This window comes from Pogona vitticeps, chromosome 3 (genome assembly GCF_051106095.1).
Source record: "Pogona vitticeps strain Pit_001003342236 chromosome 3, PviZW2.1, whole genome shotgun sequence".
Lineage (NCBI taxonomy): Eukaryota > Metazoa > Chordata > Lepidosauria > Squamata > Agamidae > Pogona > Pogona vitticeps.
The window spans coordinates 99862032-99872885 of record NC_135785.1 but is presented as its reverse complement, the minus strand read 5'-3'; positions in this window follow the sequence as shown (position 1 = coordinate 99872885).

The following is a 10854-nucleotide window of genomic DNA, read 5'->3' as shown; positions in this document are numbered from 1 at the left end:
CTTGAAGGGCAGGGCTGTGCCTTGAGAATTATTGCAAGGCAGTGCTGTAGCAGCTGCCTCCCCCAAATTCTGCACATTTGTGGGCATGAAAAATATTTCCTCAGACCAGGACTTCGTTCAGCACAGATCTACACTGCTTCCTGGACTGGAAAACCTGGCAAGAGAATTAACCAGACAATCGTGACAGTAGCTTAGGAATAGAAAGTCCTTTTCGTAAATCACAGACGTGAATGAACATTTCATATTAAATAAATGATGCTAAATATTTGCATGGGCAAACCTACTAACTAAAAGAAACATGGAATTTTTTTCCCCTGAACTTAAACCAAATGGAAGTATTTTTAAGTTGGAAAAATGAAAAAATGCTTGATATTATTTTTCATTTCTGTCTCCCCTGGGAGCTTTTTAACATACTGGAAGCATTTTTTTCTCTCTTTTGTAGTGGCCCAGCCCTGACCAGAACAAGGAAAGAATGAATATCTCAGGGAAATTTTATCCCAAAAATATCCACTTTGGCAACAAATGTATTTGGGAGCTTATCGACCATTACAGTTAAATACTCCAAGTTTCCAGCAGGAAATCATTGTACCTGAAGCATCAAAAGTACTTCTGTGGCAAAGCCTCCAAGCATAACCACCAAACTGCAAGACTTGTCATTTATTTAGTGGATGCAACCCACTGAAGAGTTAGTAGCCACCATATTGAAATACGAAAGAAGCCAAAAACCAACTTGAAAAGGTTATACTTATGCACATGAACAGAAAATGTAATTAAATTTGAAATATGAAGTAAAATTAAATGAAAACTAAAATGTTCATATCTTGCACATGCTTAGTCTTCATGCTCATGATACATGACAGAATTTGGGGGGGTACTCAGATATTTGTATCTGTGAACAATAGTAATGTTTTTGTTACAATGAAGGCATAGGTATCTATGAGAATGCATGGTTTTGTACTCATTCCATAGAAGCCCCCACCTGGGGGTGGGGCCTAGGGGGTGGGGCTTTCTACTTTAAATGAGGGTGTCCCAGGACCCTGGGCCCTTTTCCCTAGGGAGCTGGGCTGAGACTGAAGGCCAGCTATGCTTGCATGGACATTTTGCTGAGGAGGTTTTTTTTTCTGGGCTTTCTTTTGGTCTCCCCCACCACATGGCCTGGGGGTGGGGCCTAGTGGGTGGGGCTTTCTACTTTAAATGAGGGTGTCTCAGGACCGCACGTGAAATTCTCAAATTCTCTGATTCTATCTCTGACCCTAATATGGTAAATAGGAAAGCCAATTAGAATTACATACACCTGGGAGAAAGGAAAGTTTTAAGGGTCGGATCATACTTCTGCACTACTGTATTAGAGAGCAGGCCAGGTAGGTGGGGCTCATCAGCCATGGAAGGCAGCCCATCTAGGAGAAGGAAAACTCTGATTTCAAACCTCCACTGCCTTGTGGCTATATCCACTCATGGAAAGGCTTCAGGAGTTAACCTAGAGCAAATTCCAGAGCTGGAGTCCCGAAGGAGGTTTGTGTCGTTCTGCCAACTCCTGCGACATTGCTGGAACAAGTTGTATTGGCTCTTGCCTTTCCATTGGACCATTTCAGCAACGTGGAGAGAGGGGATCTGCTGCTTGGGTAACGGCCTATCCTCCATATTACTTTACCCAGGCTTCATGCTCTGGAGTGGACACTCCTCGATATAAAGCACGTTAGCATGGTCTCTCGAGACTGAAGGATGCCTATGCTATGCATAGAAGCTCAGCATGAGAGCCACTGGCCCTGCCTCCCGAGCAGCTGGCAAGTGGCAGATCTCCTGTCAGTACCTCCATGAGTTCCAGTTTGTCATCATTAACAACAGCCTACATTGTTTGTAGCTCTTTCATGCAGTTTCCAGCACTAACTGCCCAGATGGTGTCTATCCGAGAAGGGCCCCATGAGTCCTGGCCCTGAAAAGTGGGAAAGGAGAATGAGGCCTGGCCCAGGCTGCAACAATGGTGGATACAGATGGGTGTGGGAGCCCACTGAGCTGCCTACAGCACCACAGTTGTGTGGGTGTGGACTGTGGCATTCCACCCAGTGTCCCCTGTTTGTTTCCCCCAAACCAAGCTTCGCTCTGGTGATGTTTTTCATTCGCTGCCGCCAGCGGATATCCCTTATCCACACTTGCACAATACTTGAATCAGACACTTGCTGCCAACGTAACTTATTTAGACTGAAGTTGAATCACAGATGTTCTTTTTAAATGATTTATTCACTTTAACCAGCTTATTAATCATATCAGTTCTCTCTAGTTCTCTATCTGTCTGTCTTGGCTATTCAATCTCTCTCCTCCACACTCTCCTTCTCTCTTTCACCTTCTCTCCTCCTAACTCTCTATCTAACTGCCTCTAACTGCCTCACTAACTCCACCCCTCCTGTCCTGCCATAGGCTCCTGCACTTCAGCTTCAGCTATGATTGACAGGAGTGACATGGGCATTCCGCCACATGGACATATGGCTCCCATATGGGAACACCAAGAGTCTGCTGAGTGACTCTCAGCCAGCATCAATGTAGGGGGGGCCTTAGAACCACAGCCACACATTTCGAAAGAATCAATTTTTTACCCTTGTCTGCTTTCTTTACTGACCAGCTTTCATAGCCATACATGATGATTAGCAATACAATAGTGTGGTTGATCTTGGTCTCCAGTGACACATCCCTGCACTTGATGATTCTTTCTAATTGTTTCATTGCTGCCCTTCCTAGTCTCCAACTTCTTCTGATTTATTGGCTGCAGTCTCCATTTGAACTGATGATTGAACAAAATACTGTATACCAAATCTTTAACTATTTCAATTTCTTCATTGTCAACATTAAAGCTGTGTGGTTCTTCTGTAGTCATGATTCTTGCATTAAGGTTCAGCTGCTGTCCTACTTTGGCATTTTCATCACTTTATTCAAAAGTCATTTCAAGTCATTGCTGCTTTCTGCCAGTAAAATGGTATCATCTGCTGCATACCCTAAATGATTGATGTTTCTTCCATCATTTTTCACTCCTCCATCATCTGTATCTAGTCTGGCTTTCTATATGATTTGTTCTACATATAGACTGAAAAGACAGGGAGATGAAATGCTTGCTTGTCTGAAATGTTTGTCTATAAGAAACCATTCTTATACTGTACTAGCGGCAGTGTGCAAGCTAATGTGGGCCATTTTTGGAAACATCAGGATTAATTAGAATGATCTAATCAGGCTTAACCATTCAGACAGAAGTGGTTCCTGCCAATATTGTGAAGTGGCTTAATAAGTGAGCCACTTCAGGAAATTTGAAAATTAATCACTTCCCATGCTTTCCAAAGGGCATAAAAAGTGATATATGGTTGTTGTTGTTTTTTTTTTGCTTTATATAGACTTATCACTGATGCACTGCATCATTTTTTTAAAAAACATTTTTTGCCTCACCCTAAAGAGCTGGTAATAAAAACTGCCTGCAGCAAAGCCATTGCTGTTTGACCATGCAAAGTTTCTCAGACCTGTTGGTCTTTCAGCATTCCTAATCTAGACTTAAATTTCCTTTGATTTTTTGGATCTTCTGGAAGTGATGTCTTGTTTTTCCTCTTTTGTTGTTCTCTGTTTCTTTGCAGTGGCCATTCTAGTACTCTTTGTCTCTACATGACAGCTATTGAAAAACTGTGTTCAGGGTTCTGACCCTACATCTGTCATCTTTTACTTTTGGCTTCCTTCTGTTCTTCACAATTTTGAGTGTTAATTCCATCATCCATCTAGGTTTTTCTTTGCTTTTCATTACAGAATGTCATTTTTGCATTCTTCCCTAATAATATATATATGGTTTTAATCTATGATTCTTCTGTGGGATGTTCACAGTATAGTTGCATTTGATATTAAAAGTTCATGCTTGGTACTACAATCTGTTCCTAGTCTTGTTGTGGCAGAGACAATAGAACTTCTTTGTCTCCTACTTCCAATTATGTATTTGATTGCTGTGTTGATCATTAGGTGATATCGATGTGTATAGTTATCTTTTTGGTTGCTTGAAGCATGTATTTCAATAAACAAATTTTTGACTTCACTGAACTTCTCTATGAGTCATTCTCCTGGCTTGTTTCAGACCTCCAAGCCAAATTTTCCAACTTTTGGTTTAATTTTATTTCCTAATTTTCTGTTCCAGTCACCTATAAATGTATAAGTGTGTCTTCTTTTGGTGGGTGATCAGTTTCCTCCTCTGTGCTTACATAAGAGTTTTCAGTTTCATCTTTTTCAGCATCTGTAGCTGGAGCGTAGAGTTGAACAGTGGTTGTATTCATAGGTTTTCGCAGAAGTCTGATGGATATTGTATTTGCGAAAGCTTTCACAGCCGGGATCTAATGGTTGTTGTGGTTTTTTCGGGCTCTTTGGCCATATTCTGAAGGTTGTTCCTTCTAATGTTTCGCCAGTTTCTGTGGCCGGCATCTTCAGAGGACAGCAGTCAGTGCTCATGAGAACATGGCTAAAGAGCCCGAAAAACCCAACAACCACTTGATCAGATATCTCATTATAGCTTCTTACTGCCTGTGCTACATCTTGCCTCAATGTTAAAGCCACCCCCTTCCTTCCGTGTTTGCTATTTCCAGAGTAAAACACTTTGTAGTTGACTGACTGAAAATGTCCCACTTTAGTTCACTGACACTAAGCACTGCATTGTCTAAATGCTCCATTTCTTGCTTTATGGTTTCCAGTTTATTTTGACTGAGACTTCTCAGATTCCATATCCCAATTGTATGCATTTTGCAGCACTGGATTTTTCTTTCACCTTTGCACACATCACCAGTAGATGTCCGTTTGGCTTTCATCTAGTGTCATTAGCAACAGAGCTATTTTTACTTGTCCTTTAGACTTCCCCAGTAGTTGAGAGTATTTTCCAACCTGAGAGTCACATCTTCCAGCACTATTTCTTGTTTCATTTTGGACTGTTTCACCATTGAGTTTTTGAAGTAAGAAAAATTCAGCAGTGGTTTACTATTATCTTCTTTTGTGTAGTACTAACAAAAGTTTGCTTGAGCATCCTGCCATTGCGTGTGAAACAGCCTCTGGCAGTGTCACCTTCAACTGCCTCTGCTGCCCAGTAGCTCTCTCTCCAGAAGTTCCTTTATCCCCATCACTACTGGAATTATCCATTCCTTTCTGCTGATGTGGCTGTTAGTCCTGAAGAGGGTTGGTGCATCTTAGTCTGATGTATCGGCTGTGAATATTCTGCCTTGGGTGACCCTGCTGGATGTCCAGGCACATAACGGAATCTAGCCCCCTGACAGCATTGCTCTTAGCTTCTCGCACACACTCAAATCAAGGTGTGCGCCCAAGAAGGGGTCTACATATTGACATATTTATAAAACTGACTTCTTTCCCTATGGAAGAGGAGACTATCTTTCAAAGACAAAAGTCTCTCAAGCTCCTTAAAAGGGATTGCCCATGAGCAGGCAGTAGAAAGGCATTCCAGTTCCATATGGCATTGCTCCAAAGGCCAAGGAAGTTTCTGTTGAAATTCTCTTTGGCTTTCATAACTATTTAGATGAACTGTGATTTCTGGCACCAAGCCTGTTTCTGCCCCCTGTCTTGTGCCATTTCTCCATCTACTTGCCATTCCACCACTTCTGTTTCCTTCCTGCAAGAAAGGGTTATTTGTATGTCCCCTTCGCCTGTAGCTGGTTTCTCTGTTGCCTTCCTGTATTATTCATTGACTGGAATTCCTGGCAATGAACATAATCAATGGTAAAGACAAACATGATGCAGGAAAAAAAAAGACTCAACATTATCTTGTCACCTGTGGTGCAAGTTGATCTAGAAAGTAATTTAAGTGGTTTAGAGGTTCTTGCTGAAAGTATTTCACATTTCCTGACACTAGCTGTGAGATATGAGTGCATCTTGCCTCAGAAATTCACAGTTTTGTGAGGTTACAATACATTTCTGAAGAATAAAGTACAGTACACAGGGGATCATGCAGTTTGTGGATTTTAGACCACCTGTGATACGCCTTCAGCCAGTACAGGGATCTTCCCAGGATCAGAGCATGAGCTCCTCAAAACCCTTTCTTGAAGTCAGGAATGAGACAATCTAGACCAGTAGTTCTTAACCTTTGTTACTTGGATGTTTTTGAACTGCAACTCCCAGAAACCCCAGCCAGCACAGTTGGTGTTGAAGGCTTCTGGGAGTTGCAGTCCAAAAACACCTGAGTAACTCAAGGTTAAGAACCAGTGATCTAGACCTAAAAGTAAGGAGCAACATCTACAAGTTACTACCTTTGTGAGAGGTAAAAATCTCCCGTCTCTATTTTGGAAAAGGGCACCTTTCCTTTTTTTACATTCATTCTTGAGTATGTACAGTGGTAATAATTTATTTATTTTGTGATTCTGGAATTTTCTGGTCCTTCCATTAGTTTTCTGTGTGTGTGTTCCTAACCAGCATCAAATTACCAGTCTTTAAGTATGGAATCAAACAAAGATACACATATAGTTTGATGAGATCTTAATTCCTCAAGGCAGAAAGCTTTGTGATGGGGAGCCAAGTCCTTGACTCTGCCATGGTTCACCAAGGCAGCCTGACAAATTTCCATTGGAAATGAAATATTACTTTAAAAACCACTTCCTAAATTCTCAATCTGTTTTCTGTCCGCTTTAACCATTTGCAAAACTGAGCAGAGACTACATAGTGTGTTGTCTTTGGCATAGCTGACTTTAGCAGAAGGTATTGTGTATAAATACTAGATACCGCAGTGGCTTAGGTATCTGAGGTTGGAAGTTCAATTCCCCACTGTGCCCCCTTGACAGGAGCTGGACCCAATGATCCATAGGGTGCCTTCCTCTTCTGTCAGTTCTAAGACTGATATTATTATTTATTATGTAAGCAGTTGACTCAGCTTATTGTAGCAAATAATATGTGCATGCAAGTAGAATGTGGAGATGCTCATAGCTTTTCAATAATATTCTAGGATTTTGCAGAATATGCAAAACAACCCAGACAGGATTACACAGAAGTGCTACTATACACTTACAGCTGTAAGTAAGTGAAGGCTTAGGACAGAGGGGAAGGTTTTCTTTCCAAATCAGCCCAGAGTTAGAGTCATAATTGGGGGTGGTGGTTCTGGTTCAGATTGAAAAATAAATAGGAGAGCATGTGTGTCACTTTCTGGTTTCTATGGGGCAATCTTCTTTTTTTCTGAATTTTCTTAAGTTTTTCTGAAAACTTCTTTTTCAAACAGAATGAATTTTACAAAGAAACAGAAACGCAACCCAAACTGGACACTACAAAATATACACACTTAATTTCTATGTACTGGCATAAAACTAGAGCATGAATTGTTTGTAGGGAAAAATGAGGTAGCACAAATGTCTCTTTGAAGCAAAATGAATCAGAAACAAAATCCAAGATATATTTATCACCCTAAGCAGGAGATATACATCCAAAAACTTTACAACTCCAGGTGGAGTTGTAAAGGCCCTAAAATAAAATACAGATCCAGACACAAATACATAATGGCCAAATCATGCCAGTGATAATAACATCATCAGCTTCCATAAATTTAAATTTTCAAAGGAGGACTTTATCCAGTATCACTACATGGATTCACCCTTCCTGTGCTTCTCCTGCACCAACATTTTAAAACTGTGTTACCTAAACCAAGGTAATAATAGTCTTTATCAGTGGTTCCCGTCCTTGGGTAACCAAGGTGTTCTTAGACTGCAGCTCCCAGAAACCTTCACCACTAGCTGTGTTGGCCAAGCTTTCTGGAAATTTTAGTCCAAGGACACCTGGATTACTCAAGGTTGGGAGCCACAGTCCTATATTATCCCCCAGGAAAATGCTGCTCTAGAGCTATCCCTCTCTCTTAACTGAAATGTTGAATCGCAGTCCCCTCATAAGATTTCATCATCCATTGGGGTTACACATGCATGTCAAACACCCAGGTTATCACAGTACCTAGCATACATAAAATGTTCTCAAGTATTCAAGGTGCTTCATAGGAGAAGACATAAAATATATAGGCGTAACCCCACTTGTCCAAAACTGCAGCGGATTCCACCCCTTGGACTGACTTTGCAAATATATGACCATTACCACAATGAGTCTTGCATTATGACAACATTGGTTATAGGCCATAAACTTTCCACCGAAATGCTAATGCCAATACATATCTGAGCAGAGCTTAGAAAGTTACTTTTTAAAAGGAATGTATTCTCTTATACATTGCAGTGTTTGAAAAGTAACCTATTGTCATTACATGTTACAGTGCTGGAGTAACATAATTTCCAAGTGCTGCTTCTGAGTAGACAGATACCAAATTATGCAGTTAAAATATCATGCAACTCTCCACAGTGCAACATGGCAACTGTAAAAAAAAAAGAAAGAAAGAAAAGAAAGAAACAGCTGTCTCTCTCAAGGAATCTTATAATCTGACTTTCATCAATAAGGATCTGAATATGTTGTTGCCCTATTACACCATGCTGCTCTGTAAAACACTATGTGTATTGGCAACAGACAACAACAACAACTCTCCTGCAGCCTGTCTGGATCTCTTTTTCTACTTAATATAAAATGAAGGATTACAGTAGAAATCCTTACCAGTTCCTTCCTGTGTGCTCATTTTATTTATTTTACTCCAAGAAGAGACCGAAAATGCAATTTTCCTGGCGCCATCCTTGAAGGTTTGGTTCTATTGTATGTGTTTTCATTTTTTAAAAAAGTTTTGGGTATGTTAAACCAATTGTGAGACTTTTCAGTTATTTATTATTGCTGTTGGCAGGGTTTGAAGCTATTTGAAATGGAGCCACAATTGCCTCCCCCCCCCTCTACGAGAAGAGAGAAAGGGTCAAGATTTGCCAAATGCAAAAGGATAAAACCAGAGTAATGATATGTTGCCATATACTACACAAATATTCTTTCTATAGAAAATTACCACTTTAACAGCATCCCTGTTGAGCTGGTTCTAGCCCAGATTTACTTTTGCACCTCTTTTCTGGCTTTTTCTGCAAAAAGCAACACTTTTTGTAGAATACAGTAAAATACTTATCTTTAATGTTTAAGCTTCCAAACACAATTAGCAGTAGTGATAGTGAATCAATGTAACTTGGCTCTTCTATTAACTGGGGATTTTCTGGGATCCTCTCTGCCCACAGCTGTGTAAGAAAATGTTATGTGTCCCCAGATGTTCGTTTCCTGTGGATCCCACGTCTCTTGGTTCACATAAAAGAGGAGGCCTAGTTTCACAGTTGTGCTGATGCTTGAAAACATTCAGGGAGTGTCTGTCAAAAGGCTCTTGTGTCTGGCATCAGCTGTGGCTGGCTGAAACCACATTGTAATTTTAAGGTGCTGGAAAAATTTCTGAGAGAAGGCAGCACGGCATTGAACCGCTGGATAGCTCAGTAGTTTAGGTATCTGGCTCCAGAGTTTAGGATTTTGATCCCCTACTGTGCCTCCTTGATGGAGGCTGGACTCGATGATCCATAGGGCAGCTTCCCATACATATATGTGGAGCTGGCTGTTGGAGAGAGTGGAAACTTATACATCATCCCTCAAGAATTAAATTTTGCTTATACTGATTATATTTATAAACAGTTTTAAAATAAGCTTCGGCATAGTAGTTAGAATGCTGAATTGGTGCTATGGAAATCCAGACTCTAAATCCCACTAAGCCATAAAATTAGCTGGTTAATCTTGGACTATCTTTGTCTTGCTGCTGTCCTACTGCCCAGGGATGTTGTGAAGATAAAGTAGGGGAAAGGAGAGCTTTGAGATCATTTGGAAAAAAGGTGCAATATAAATCTAAGTTATGAATAATAATTATATATAATAACATAATCTATAATAACAAAAATGTTGTCTGTGTCTCCACCATAACTCTAGTATCATGAAACCCTAGACACTTGAAACTTAGGACATGTATTAAGGTAATACTAAGGCTGTCCATCTTGGGATTCTTTGTTCTAAAAAAGCTCAGTCAATCAGTTTGAAAGCCTATTGCACTGCATGGACTCACCAAAAGACACTGGGTTGCTAGGTCATTAGGTAGCAGACTCCAGGATCCTATAAGGTAAGAGGGCTCCTCAAGACCAAGAGTTCCATTGCAGCAGAAAGCCTTGTGACTTGCTCCAAATACTGTATATGCAGCTGTTTGGTGTGAGGCTATGGAGGACCAACATACAAACTTTCTGTTCTGGTCCCTCTGCTGGACCAGTACAGGTCTTTATGCTTTATAATCCAGCTACCCAAATAAACCTTTCTGTTCCTGACTCCTTGTACACACACACACTAAGAGTGCATGTCCACCTCCATGTCTGTGTATTTGCATCTATGCTAACAGAAAGAATGAGAATTTTTTAATGCCTCGTATGTACGTCCTTCCTTCCCTTCAGTTTTGTATTTTGCAACTGCATTTGATTCTATGGAGTGGTGGGGACACATTAGTATGACAGAAAACGAGGCAAACAAAGAAAAAAGTAAGAGAGAACAGGATGGGGTAAAGTTTGCCTGTCTTTCAGTTTGCAAACTAACCTGTATTTGCTTATCAAGAAGTATGTCGCATTGATATTTACTTTTGAGTAGACATGTACAGGCATGGGCTGTTAATTGCTTTTTTTAAAAGAAGGTGGCATTATGCAAGGAAACCTTCTCCTTTTGATCTGTAGTTTTTAAAGAGGTAGTGGTGTTAGTTCATCCTTTGGGTAAAATCCAAAGGGAAAATAGTAATAATAAAAAAGTTAAAAAGACAAAAACCTTGTGACACCTAAAAATGAACTGTTAAATTTTGATGAGAGGGTTTTTTTTTTTTGACAAATCCACTTCACAAAGGTTCACATTAAAACACAACAGTAAATTTTTAGGGCGCCACTATTTTTT